Source organism: Pelodiscus sinensis, chromosome 1, assembly GCF_049634645.1.
Source record: "Pelodiscus sinensis isolate JC-2024 chromosome 1, ASM4963464v1, whole genome shotgun sequence".
Lineage (NCBI taxonomy): Eukaryota > Metazoa > Chordata > Testudines > Trionychidae > Pelodiscus > Pelodiscus sinensis.
The window spans coordinates 17,577,143-17,590,977 of record NC_134711.1 but is presented as its reverse complement, the minus strand read 5'-3'; the positions used below and the strand labels follow the sequence as shown (position 1 = coordinate 17,590,977).

At 42.8% G+C, this 13,835-nt stretch overlaps 1 protein-coding gene across 1 annotated transcript in view; it reads right to left on the bottom strand.

Annotated features, from left to right (window-relative positions):
- The window catches only part of SEMA3E (semaphorin 3E), a 328,199-nt gene extending 324,428 nt beyond the window's left edge, over nt 1–3,771 (bottom strand). The window contains exon 1 of the mRNA XM_025181682.2: nt 3,542–3,771. The gene's annotated coding sequence lies outside the window, so the exon portion shown is untranslated. The remainder of the gene's footprint in view (nt 1–3,541) is intronic.
- Nucleotides 3,772–13,835: the final 10,064 nt, after the last annotated feature.

Below are 13,835 nucleotides of genomic sequence, written 5' to 3'. Positions count from 1 at the left end.
TGCATATGTAATATCATTGAAAAATACAATGAAAAAGAACAGAATGTAGCCTAAAACATCAGATTTTGATTTGTGGCATACTGGTAACTGACTGGAAATGTATTATAGTAACTCAAAGAAACCATATTGTTAGATCTGGTTGCAACAGTGGGTAATAAAACAGTTGGGTCATACATGTAATTTATTTAATAGCAAGGGCATTACTTGAGAACACATCCAGTACATGTTTTAAATAAAGCATGCAACTGAATATAATTTGATTTATGTATAAAAAGTTACAGTTACCATGTTAAGCCTGGTGTATTCTCATTCTGATGTGCTAGGATGTGTGCACAAAATTTACATTAGCACCTCAAGAAGTCATCAAGTCTAGCCCACTGTACTGAAGCAGGACAAGTATACCTTGACCATCTCTGACAGGTCTTTGACCAATGAATTCTTAAAAAAACCTTCAGTGACATGGATTCCACAACCTACCTTGGAAATCTATTCCCAGAGATAAAGTAACCCTATACATAGGAAACGTTTCCTAATGCATAACATAAATCTCCATTACTGAAGATTAAGTGATTGTTCCCTGTCTTCTCTTCAGTAGATATGGAGTACAATTGATCACCATCTTTTTTATAACATCCCTTAGTACATTTGAAGACTGTTATCGGGTCCCAAATTAGTCTTCTTTTCTCATTATGAAACACACCCAGCTTCTTAGACCAGGTCTAAGTCTAGACCTGGAAAGTTGGGTTAAGGTAAGCAAAATATGTAGCTCCAGTCAGCTTACTTTGACCAAGCTTGGCGCCATTTACACAGACTCACCAAATCTAATGCTTGAAGATCGATCTCTGGTATGGCAAGTGAAGATGTGGCCTTAAACCTTTCCTCATATGTCAGATTTTCTAAACCTGTTACCATTTTTGTTGCTGTCTTTTGGACTGTCCAGTTTACCTACATCTATGTGAATGTATGGCACCCAGAGTGGAACACAATGTTCCAGCTGAGGTCTCATCTTTACTGTGTAGAGCAGGATAGTTACCATACATGTTCGATATCCAATAATCCCATTAATACACCCCAGAATTATATTAGCCCTTTTAGCAACTGTATCCTACTTTTGAGTCATATTCATTTTGTGACCCACTAAAACCTTTAGATCCTTTTCAACAATGCTACCACCTAACAGTTATTCCCCTTTTTATAGTTGAGCATTTGATTTTTCTTACCCAAGTATATTATTTTGCACATATCTGTACTGATTTTCATCTTGTAGATTTCAGTCCAATTCTCCAGTTTGTTAAGGTTGTTTTGAGTTCTCATTCCTGTAATACAAAATTCTTTCCACCCCCTCATTTTGGTGCAATCTGAAAATGTTACAATCATACTCCATAATCCAAGTCATTAATGAAAAATATTGAATAGTACCAGACTCAGGCCTGATCACTATGGATTGTCTCTAGATATACTCTCTGTTTGTCATAGAACCACTGGTAACTACTCTTTGAACATGATTTTTCAAGCTCCTGTGTTCTCATGTTATAGTAATTTCATCTAGAAGGCTAAGTGGTGACCGATTGCAGTCTAAAAGTACCTACGCAGGAACAAATATTTAATAATGACCTTTTCAGTCTAACAGAGAAAAATAATATGATCCAAATGGCAAAGAAATTAGAGCTAGACAAATTAAGACAGGAAATAAAGTGTAAATGTCTAACAGAATAATTAACCATTGGGACAATAGGATCCATAGTGAATTCTCCATCACTGTAAAAAAGAACACCATGAGAATGATAAGAGTAGATGACTTGATATTCTTTTTCTTAAGCATTGGTCATGACCAATTGCTTGTTTGAACATATAAAAAATAATGAGAGGGCTATTTTGATGCTCTACACTAGGTCAGATGCACTTCACCATATGTCTGCTCTCTGCTCCTGTTGGCTGCAGTTCACCGCTCCCAGCCAATGGGAGCTACGGGAACTGATGCCACTGATTTCCACAGCTTCCATTGGTGGAGAATGGTGAACTATGGCCACTGGGAGCTTCTATTGGCCATACCTGTGGATGCTCAGGTAAATAAACCATCTGCTGGCCTAACCCTAGTGAACTGCATCTGGCCCATGGGCCTCTTATTCCCATCCCACCTCTACACATCCTTGAGGGGAAATCATGGCTAGCTGTCTGTATTATTTCTCCTCACCTAACAAACTCACACAATCCTTCGGGCTGGTCAAGTTATGCATGGCATAGCACCCAAAGCAATGGGAAGGAGAAATGTGGTATTAAACCATGTTAGCATTCCTTGGATTTGGGGGCAAGTTTAGCTGCCATAAATTAACACAGCCTCAAGGTTGCTTTGTCCTATGGTCTGTTGTCAGTAGTCTCAGCCATTTGCCCAATACCTGATGTTACACTGCCATAGATGACTTGTACATCATGGTGCTGAGGGGACACAATCCAAATGGGGGGACATGTGTCTCCTCTACCTAGAAACCTCTGCACACAACCCAGCTGCCACACTTTCCCAGCTCCACCAGAGTTAGCTGGGGGGTGGGAGGGTCTGTTTTTCTCCTACTGTGGCTCCCCTGCCCTATGTTTGGCTGTTCACCATGGCATCCAGACAGACAGTGAGACAAAACGGCTTCTCACACAGCTAAAGCTGGCTACTCCAGGTCGCTGCTTTGTACAGCTGGAAAATGCCTGAAAGAGCCTGGCAGTGGAAATAGTGGAAGCAGCCTGTTCTGCACCCAGTCCCAGCTGCCAGGGACAGTGGCTGATTGATCCTGAAACATGGCACGGGAGAAAGGGAACTCCAGTGTTTTCAGCCCCTATCCTTGGGAGCCAGGCCCAGACATTATCTCTGCACACTGTCTGGTATGAGTCACAAGGGAGAATGACAAACTGCTAGGAAAAGGCAAACATACCCAAACTGGTACGATATTCTATAACTAGATTTTCCAAGGCAATAACAGAAGTGAGGTCCTGTATCACCACATTGGTTAGCCAGAAGCCAAACCACAATTCTTTTTCACAATCCAACCCCTAGATTACTACCCAGACAACTGAACTTTTGTGATAATTTTATTTAAAGCCAGAAATCACATATAACTAGTTCTTGCAACTCCAAGGAGTTGGCTTTTCACCCTAGGTCAATATATACTTTAGATTTTACCCCCAAAACATGCTACATTAAATTCCCTTAGTAGCTAAACTAAAGATTTATTAATAAAAAAAGAATACGGGTATTAAATGGTTAATACACATTACAATCAATTTCAGGTTTTGTAGACCAGGTGATGGTAAGCCTACAAGCTTGTACTAAGTCTCTCTGGGTCACCCAAAATACTGGGGATCATCACTCCTTTGTCAAAGCTTCCTTGTTGTTGGAAGTCACAATCCAGCATGTTAGAGCAGGGCTGAAGACAAAGAATGATGTCATGGTATGCAATTTGTATCTCTAAGTGTAGGTGCATGAAATGTCACAGGCACAGACATGGAATCCTGGGTTATATATGCATTGCTGAGTTCTGAAACATTCATTGCCTACCTGGTGCCAGAAGAGATCTTAGGAGAGCTCTTAGAAGAGCTGATTGTCCTTAATGGCCCATTGAGCAGATTGGCTAGCCTTGATGAAAATCTCTTTTGGGGTTTCACCCCAAACCCAAAATGTTTAAGATACAAACACATAGCAAATATCCATGACTTCATATGCAAAGATAATACACAGATTTTAAAAGATAATAATACTTAGCAGTCTGTAATGTTTTCACTGTGCAACAGACTGCTGGTTAAGCCAGAGCTCTGCCACTATAGCCTGGCTGAGAAGTCTATGGCAAACAGCTGAGCAAGCCCAATCCTGAAGGGCTATTAGAAGCAGCTATGTCCTCATTAGCCAGAGGGCTTTTATAAGGCAGTGAAGGGAGAAGCAAGAAGAGGAGCCAGGGTGGGGATGAGTATGTGCCTCAAGTCAGAAGAAGAGGCTGGCTGAGTTTGCTGCAATCCAAAAGTTTTGTAAATAGAAGGTGGTGGGAAACTATCAATAAAAGGCATGGGTGACTGCTCCAGAAAGGGTCTCTGGCTGATTTGTGGACTAGAAGGTGTCCCAGGGCAAGGAGCCTGTGTGAGGACCTTGCTACAACTGGTATGTTACAAGTCACATTTTATGCAAGATTTTTCACTGTTGTAGAACTGTGATGATACAGGAGTGATGATACCTAATGTAAATATGGTCATCTTTCTTTTATACAGCATCACACCATGGACTGTGGGTTAGGGTGTTATAGGACCAGAGTGCTACCTCTAGCATAGATAGTAATTCGTACTATGTATGAGGAATTGCCAGCTGGCCTAATGTGCTGTCTTTACAGACCTTTTGCCTAGGCAAATAAATGCAAGAAAACTATATTGCAATAGATAATTGGCCCACATAATTTTACAGTTAAAAGTTAAGGAAGCAATCAACATTGTATACTGTAAAGAATAAAACCTGATAGTATTCCTTCATAGTATAGTCTAGATGGTGTCTAGTCAGTATCTTGGATTAAAAAATTAGTAGCATTCAACTATGCAATATATTTATCTATGAGGTAACTGGTTCTGTGGACAGGGGAAAGTTGGTGGATGTGATATACTTTGACTTTAGCAAAGCTTTTGATAGTCCCCCACAATATTCTTGCCAGGAAGTATGCATTGAATGAATGGACTATAAAGTGGATAGAAGGCTGGCTAGATTGTCAAGCCCAATGGGTAGAGATCAATGGCTTGATGTCTGGTTAGCAGTCAGTTTCAAGTGGAATGCTCCAAGGATTGGTTCTAGGGCTGGTTTTGTTCAACATCTTTATTAATGACCTGGATGAGGGGATGGGTTGCACCCTCAGCATATTTGCAGATGACACTAAGCTAGGGGAAGAGGTAGATATATTGAAAGGAAGGGACAGGGTCCAGAGTGACCTAAACACATTAGGGGATTGAGCCAAAAGAAATCGGATGAGGTTCAACAAGGACAAGTGCAGAGACAGAAGAAGGACACTTGGGACAGAAGAATCCCAAACATTGTTACAGGCTGGGGACCTACTGGCTAAATAGCAGCTCTGCAGAAAAGGACCTGGGGATTACAGTGGATGAGAAGCTGGATATGAGTCAACAGTGTGTCCTTGTAGCCAAGAAGACTAAAGGCATATTAGGGCACATTAGGAGGAGTATTGCCAGCAGATATAGAGAAGTATTATTCCTTTTTATTGGGTGTTGGTGAGGACACATCTGGAGTATTGCAATCAATTATGCCTGCCTCTGCCCGCCCCTCTTGCTACAGAAAGATGTGGACGCATTGGAAAGAATCCAGCTGAAGGCAACCAAAATGATTAGGGGGCTGGAGCACATGACCTGCTAGGAGAGGCTGAAGAATTTGGGCTTATTTAGTCTGCAGAAGAGCTATGTGAGGGGGGATATGATAGCAGCCCTCAATTTCCTGAAGGGGGGTTCAAAGGAGGCTGTTCACAGTAGTGACAGATGGCAGAATAAGGAGCAATGGGCTCATGTTACAGCGGAGAAGGTCTAAGTTGGATATTAGGAAAAACTATTTCACTATGAGGATAGTGAAGTACTGCAATGGGTTACCTAGGGAGTTGGTGGAATCTCCACTTCTAGAGGTTTTTAAGTCTTGGCTTGACAAAGCCCTGGCTGGGATGATTTAGTTGGGGTTAGTCTTGCTTTGAGCAGGGGGCTGGACTCAATGACCTCCTGAGGTCTCTGAGTTTTTCACTTCCAGATTCTATGAGGTTTTTCACACCACTTTCTGTAGAGCCTAGGTGACACTGATAAAAGCATTAGAGCATCCACAGATCAACCATTTCTCTCTTTTCCTCAGGTCAAACATTAGGGGCCTATTTTTAAGTGTGTGAAAATGTGTTAAATCTAGATATAGAGCAACCTTTGTGACTGTACTTTTGATGATGTGGAGCCAGGAAAGTTCATTTAGAGCTTTATTCACTATGAAGTGCCCATTACTCCTATTGTCTTCAGTGGGTTTAGCATTAAATGCTTTGTCCTTTATACTCTGCTTTCTGCCCTCATGTTGCCATTCAAAGTTGAGGTTACATCAATATATAGAAGACAAAAAAATACATAAATATAGGGTAATTGAATCCCATTAATGTTTTGTCTGTGGGGAAAAAAGTATACCCAACCTTATCTTGGGAAAACAATTTAAATTAGAAACCTCATGGATATGCAATATACATCTTATATAATTTTGGATTTTACTGTGAACAGTGTAAAAAACTACATAAAACAGAATGCAAAGCCACACTGAAATCTTTCATAACTTCTGGAGGAAAGACTGAGCTAAATCAATGGCATAACCACACTGAAGCCAGGAAAGATCATTCTTAATTTGGGATGTCAAAAAAGGCTTCCCTTCATCACAACTGCAGCCTATTTATTGCTTTTGAACTTGAAGCCATCTTTGTTTTGCAGGGGAAAGGATGGAGGACTTAGAGTATAAAGCAAAACTATGCCTTCAGCTAAAGCAACTTCTTCCACTTCTAGCACATGAGCATTCTAGAGGTCTGGAACTATTTTTCAGAGTTAGTAAATGAGATTTCTCCTTTTCTTTAGACTTCTATAACATATTCCTTTCCATGGACATACACAGCTCCTAGTGTTCTGAGGGGAGGGAAAAAGAGAGTATGACAGAATGTTTTCTAAATTGATTTGTCATGAATGGGGGCTAGATGATATGGCACTGAGCAGAATGAAACATGTAAGCCCTGGAACCAAACTCAAGCCTTTTTTTTAAAAAAAATAATCAGATTAGAAGCTGTAAACAGGTGGTTAAGATGATTTGGATGTTTTTGTGAAATGAACTAATGAAATATTTGAGATCCCCATCGCTAGCTCCGATCAGTTCATAAAATTATCTTTGCCGCACACATATATACAGCTGTGACCAAATGACAAATCCATTCAAACCACATACAGCTATTATCTCTCTTGGCATGGATGGTTATTATCCTAACGCCTTATGAATCTCACGTAGGCTACATCTACCATACATGTTTCTTGTGCAATAAGCCTTTTGCTCAAGAGTTTTTGCACAAAAACGTCTTGCACAAGAGCATGTCCATGCTTCAAAGCACATCGCAAAAGCCATGTGCTTTTGCACAAGAAAGCATCTACACTGCATGGATGCTCTTGCACAAGAAAGCTCTGATTACCAATCACAGAATGGCCATCACAGCATCTTTGGACACCCTCTGGAACATCAACACTTGCCTTTTTTGCGCAAGAACTTTCGTATAAAAGGGAGTTATGCTTTGTAAAAGGAGGTTTACCTACAGTGGAAAAAGCCCTCTGTTCTGCCTTTTTACTCTTGATTTCCTTGCACAAAAGCACATTTGAGGTATGGACTCTCCACAGGTTTTTGTGCAAAAACAGCTGGTTTTGCGCAAAAACCTTGCAGTGTAGATGTAGCCTTAGGGTAGACGGGGGTGGCTCCATTGAACTGAGTGGCGCTACACCAGTCTATATCATCTGTGGCTTTGACCTGTTGAGTTGGAAGGTGGATATAAGATTTATGCCTTCAGGGGCATGGATTTTTTTTATGTATCTGTGTATAATACAGTAAATACCTAGCTACCAAGCTGACAATCAGATCAAGCTTGTGAGTGGTGCAAGAGCCCTGCAGATCATTTCTCCTTTCTTGAATTGGCTTTGATAGACTATAAGCCAGCTGAAAACGGAATCCTGGGAAGCCACCAGAAATTTAAATATAATTACATGAAAAAATGCTTTGCTTTAGAATAATGAAGATTTTTAATTCAGATTTTGGTATGACACCATATCTGCTCAGTCCTGATGGTGATCTCCTCCAGTTGTGACCATGAAAGAAATACTGCACGCTGTGAATGGGATACACTTAAAAAACAACAAATGGCCTGGTAGCACTTTATAGACTAAAAAAACATGTAGATGGTATCATGAGCTTTCGTGGGCACAGCCCACTTCTTCAGATGACTAGAGTTTTACTGATGCAGCCTATGAAGACCTTAAAAAGTGAATTACACACTTTGAGGTTCCTAACTCTTTGAATGCTATGGCAGGAGTATCTTGTTTATAGTTGTAGCCAAGTGTTTTGTACTATGCATCTTCTCTTCTGCTGTGGTGTACATTTCATGCCTTAATTAACAGAAAGATGGTGATCACACACAATGCACGTTAAGTTATGAGATTTTGTTTTCTTACTGCATGGCCTAGATTTTTCAGGTTTGTGGTGAGCAAACTACCATGTATATTCTCTTAGGCTACATCTAGAGTGCAATCCTCTTTCGAAACAGGCTTTTTCAAAAGATACTTTCGAAAAAGCCTCTTTCAAAAAAGAATGTCTAGACTACAACCAGTACTTTGGAAAAAGCAAGCCGCTTTATCGAAAGAGAGCACCCAGGCAGTCTGGATGCTCTCTTTGGAAAAAGCATAGTTTGCATTACATAGCGCCTTTTTTCGAAAGAGCACTTTCGAAAAAAGGCATTATTCCTCATAAAACAAGATTTTCCATGGTCGAAAAAAATGCCGTGTTCTTTCAATTTACTTTTGAAAGAATGCAGCAGCAGTCTAGTTGCAGGGGAAGGTTTTTTTCGAAAAAAAAAGCCACTTTTTTTTTAAAAGACCTTGTAGTCTAGACACCTTTCCTGCTTTTGTGGAAAAACTTGCCAGCTGTCTACACTGTCCGCTTGAATTTCCACAAGAACACTGACTTCCAACTGTCTGAAATCAGTGCTTCTTGCGGAAATACTATGCTGCTCCCGTTCGGGCAAAAGTCCCTTTTGAGCAAAGCTTTTGCGCAAAAGGGCCAGTGTAAACAGCTCAGATTTGTTTTTGTGGAAAAGCATCCGTGCCAATCTAGATGCTCTTTTCCGCAAATGCTTTTAACAGAAAACTTTTCCGTTAAAAGCATTTGCAGAAAATCATGCCAGTCTAGACGTAGCCCTTTAGTGTTATAGCAGGAAGACACTAACATGCTGAAGACAATGAGTCTGGTGCATAGCTCAATGTCAATCTTTGTACAGTCATCAGTGGGCTTTGGATCAGGCCCAACATACACAGATACAAATACAGGGAGAGGAATCCTCTTGGGCTACGTCTAGACTGGCCCCAAATTCCGGAAAAGGGATGCAAAGCAGGTAAGTCAGCATAGGGAAATCCGTGGGGGATTTAAATATCCCCCGCGGATTTAAATAAACATGTCCGCCGCTTTTTTTCCGGCTTGGGGAAAAGCCGGAAAAAAAGCATCTAGACTGGCGCGATCCTCCGGAATAAAGCCCTTTTCCGGAGGATCTCTTATGCCTACTTTCACCTTTTCCCCAAGCCGGAAAAAAAGCAGCGGACATGTTTATTTAAATCCACGGGGGATATTTAAATCCCCCGCGGATTTCCCTATGCTGACTTACCTGCTTTGCATCCCTTTTCTGGAATTTGGGGCCAGTCTAGACGTAGCCTTGTAGACTATAAAGCAATTGGGCTGCAGGGAGACAACATGATCAGTCTTGCAGTCTGCAGAAGTTTTACGTCACACCCATCAAATTTACGTAATTCATTTTCCATTTGTCACTAGGCAAATGCCTTTTTGTCAGACAGTGAGTGCTCTGCTTCTCTTAAGATCAGGCACATTGCTGTCTTGAATCATTCCCCCACTTTCCTAAGCTATCAGAAGGCATTAAAGTCAAGATTTATCACTCCAAAGACATTATTTCTTCTCCTTCTCCATAGATACAAACTCAAACCGTGTCAGCTCGACAAAATAGATTGAGGTTTGCCATGACTACAGGGCACACTGCATTTTAGAATCTTTCAGTTCCTCACTAAAGCAATTTCCAGGTGAAAATTTACAGGTGGTTTGTGAAAAACTCCCTTGCTAAGGTTTTAGAATGTCCAATGTGAAATTTTCTGTACAGCACTAGTTATTAGATTTTCTTCTCCTGTTACATGTGATACATTCCTACTTTCCCACTTCTGTTTCACTGCACACAGAAACCCCAGATCTTCCTACTGAACATATCTCAATGAGCTCTTTTTCTTTCAATAGTTTTGGAAACATTCTGAAGGAGCTCAGTTTCAGTATGTGTGAATAAAGGTGGTGCCTTATATGCACCACTGTCTATACTGGATGTAATACAAGATTGAGACTTAACTAGTGCTAGTGATAATGCAATATAAGTTCTAAAAGATTATTGCAACCATTAGCACAAACTCTTGATTCAATTCTGTACTGAAATTAGAGCCAACATGGCACATTTTTGTGTTAGTAGTTCAGTCTCAAGATTTTCATTGGAGTATAATTAATAGAAATTTCAGTGTAACATCTTGGCAACTACTATTTAAATAAACAGGAGAATCCGAGCCTCTAGGTAGCATGATGCTCAGGAGGGACCAATTCAGCTCAGTGTGAGTAATTACAGAAGGCAGTTAATGCAGGAAAACAAAAGTGTGCACCAGCTGGGATGGCATGCAAGTGTCTACTACCCATTAAACATAAATGCTGTTCAGTCCATTATAGTGACCAAGAGAGCATTGCTCTAGGCTCAGAGAACAGAGAAAGAAGTTTTCAGAGGACGTGCTGAAGAAGGAAATCCTGGCAGAAGCATTTGAAAGAATTCCCTATGAATTTACAGAACTCCAGGCAGGTATACCTTGGTTTTAATATGCTAGCCAAAGTGTCTTTGGAGACTGATGTTGCCTGAAATAATTAAAAAGAACTTTGTTTCCAAGGTCTACAAGAGTTTCCCCCCCAAATATGCAGAATTTTCAATGAAACACTAAGACTAGTTTTCTAAATGAAATGTTAGCTGTGTGTGCTTTTTGTTAACTCCCTGGACCCCCATCGATTCTGAGCTATTATAACATTGTAAGAACAGAATAAACTTTCAGCCCAATGAATGGCCACATTGTGGTGACCCAAATGTTTCCACATTTCACATGTGGGGAGGTAAGAAAACCCTTCAATTAAAACATGGCATCTACATTTTCAACCACAACGAAGTGAGTGGCAGCCAGAACACTGCCAATTTAGAGGTGACTGGTTCTTTTACAGGCTTTAGCCACAATGAAACAACATAAGCAGGAAGAAACAATATTTTCTTCTCTCTGAAGATGATATTGAGTCACATAGTAGATTTAGGCAGTGTTGTGGAAAGCTGTTTTCTCTCCCCCTAAGATAATTATGGGATGACAATAATTTGTTCTAGCTAAATAAATGCACAGAATTTATAACTAAGGCTTATTTTAATGATGGGCATGAACAGGAAAATTCTGACGCCAATCCCATTCCAAAATTCAGTGTTTGCTCTCTTAGAAATGGAGCACCATTTCTGCTGTGACAGTGTTCTACATAGTGCATTTACAATAGCTAAATCGATTCAAGCAAGAAGAAACTAGTATAGGTTGAAACTCTCCTAATCAGGATTCTCTGGTCTGGCAACATCCATGGTCCGGCATAGATGTTGCAGGACCAGAGAGTCCCGGTGGACGGCCAGCAATAAGAATCCTAGCGGAGCTGGCAGGGCTGTGAGCTGCCTGCAGGGAGCTGACAGTGGGTCTGCCCATGGCATGGCATTGGGAGACCCAGTACATGATGTGTGGAGCTGCTCACGCAGCCCAGGTGCAGTGCACACAGTTGCTCAGGAAGCTCCGGTTCAGGGAGCCCTGGTGCACATAGCTGCCCAAAGCCCCAGTACGTGGTGAGTGTGGCTGCCTGGAGCCCCAGTGTTGGGTTGCCTGATGGAGCCATGACAGCCTAGCGGGTCGGCAGGTCAGTGGGACCAGCAGAAGGTGAGGAGCTAGTTCAGAGACCAGTGGCTGGGCTGGGGGGGCCAGTGGCAGAGGTCCATAAATGACATCCCTTGGTCCGGCAAAATCCCTCATCTGGGACTAATCAGGTCCCGAGGGTGCCAGTCCAGGGAGGTCCAACTTGTATTGCTTATTCAACACTATATCTGTCTTGGTGCAACATTTAGTGTTGTAGCCCAGCTGGAATAGAAGCTGGAGACAATCTTTCTAAGATTAGTGAAAGCTAATTTATTTCTGAGGACAGAAGAAGACTATTTATTTGAGAAGCAAACACTAGCAATTATAAGGATGATGATAAAAACATAGTGGAAAGTTGATAACACCAGTATAACACTGTGCTAAAGCACTTTTTGGCAGCGGATATTCTGAGACATGTACTTATACCTGTTGTAAACAAGACTGGGCTCACATAGTTTTCCCATGGGATGGGGATGTCATTGTTATTCATTATTTGTACAGGCAGTCCCCGGGTTACGTACAAGATAGGGACTGTAGGTTTGTTCTTAAGTTGAATCTGTATGTAAGTCGGAACTGGCGTCCAGATTCAGCCGCTGCAGAAACTGACCGCCAGTTCTGACTTACATACAGAATCAACTTAAGAACCCCAAGTCAGCTGCTGCTGAAACTGATCAGCAGCTGATTCCAGGAAGCCCGGGGCAGAGCAACTCTGCCTGGGGCTTCCTGTAGTCAGCGCTGGTCAGTTTCAGCAGCAGCTGACTTGGGGACGTCTGGGGCAGAGCAGCTGGGGTGATGCTGGGTTGCTCCAGTAGCACCGCTCCTCGGCGCTACTGGACCAACCCAGCAGCACCCCAGCTGCTCTGCCCCAGGAGTCCTGATTCAGCCACTGCTGAAACTGACCAGCAGCGGCTGAATCAGGACGCCTGGGACAGAGCAGTTGGGGTGCTGCCGGGTTGGTCCAGTAGTGCCCAGAGCGGCGCTGCGGGACCAACCGGCAGCGCCCCAGCTGCTCTGCCCCAGGGTCCACAACAAAAGCCTGGTCTGCTGGGGGGGGCACATGAGCTGCGCCCCCCCCCCCAGCAGACCAGGGACACAGGGAGCAAAGCGGCAGCGGGGGGTGCCTCACCTCTGAGGCTTTGCTGTGGCCGGACCGCTTTGCTCCCGGTGCCCCTGGTTTGCTGTAGACGGTCCCCAGCAGACCAGGGACACCGCGAGCAAACCTGCAGCAGCGGGGGGGGGGGGAGGGTCCCGCGCTTCTGAGGCTTTGCCAGAGCAAAGCCTCAGAAGCGGGGGACCCTGCCGCTGCTGCGGGTTTGCTCGCGGTGCCCCTGGTCTGCTGGAGACGGTCCCCAGCAGACCAGGGGCACCGGCAGCAGCTTTTCTCGCCCCGGAGCTCGAGGTGGCTGACTGCTGCCTGTGAGCTCCGGGGCGAGAAAGCCCCGTTCGTAAGTGCGGATCCGACGTAAGTCGGGGACTGCCTGTACTGTAGTAGCACTGAGAGGCTTTAGCAGTGGCGTGCTGGTATATGCCCAACCACCTGTGAATTGTCCAACTGTGGGCCAAATCCATCCCATTGGCCAATTGTTTTCAGACCCCATTAAAGTCACGGGTTGACCCTGTGGGCCAAATCCATACCATGGGCCAATTCCATCCAGACACCATGTTGGTCAGAGTATGATCCTGCATGCATTTTATGCATGAGGTTGAAAAGCATGGAGGATGACCTATTTAGACCACCTAAGATATACATGTGAGCTGTGTGCCTTACTAAATCTATCACAGCATACTACTGCATTTTAGAGAGAGATCAGGGTCCTGCTTCACTGAACACAACATAATAAATACACAGTCTCAGCTCCAAAGAGCTTGCAGTCTGAACATCAGAAAGGACCGAGTTTCCTTTCAGCATGGAGAAGCATTCTAAAGCTCAGATTCTTATCAGAAGCAAAACGGCCTTGAAATATTCTGAGAATAAGCCCTTAGAAGAGTTTTAGAATTTCTCATGTTTCAACTGGTTTCAAGTAACAGAAGGATCATTCTTCTCA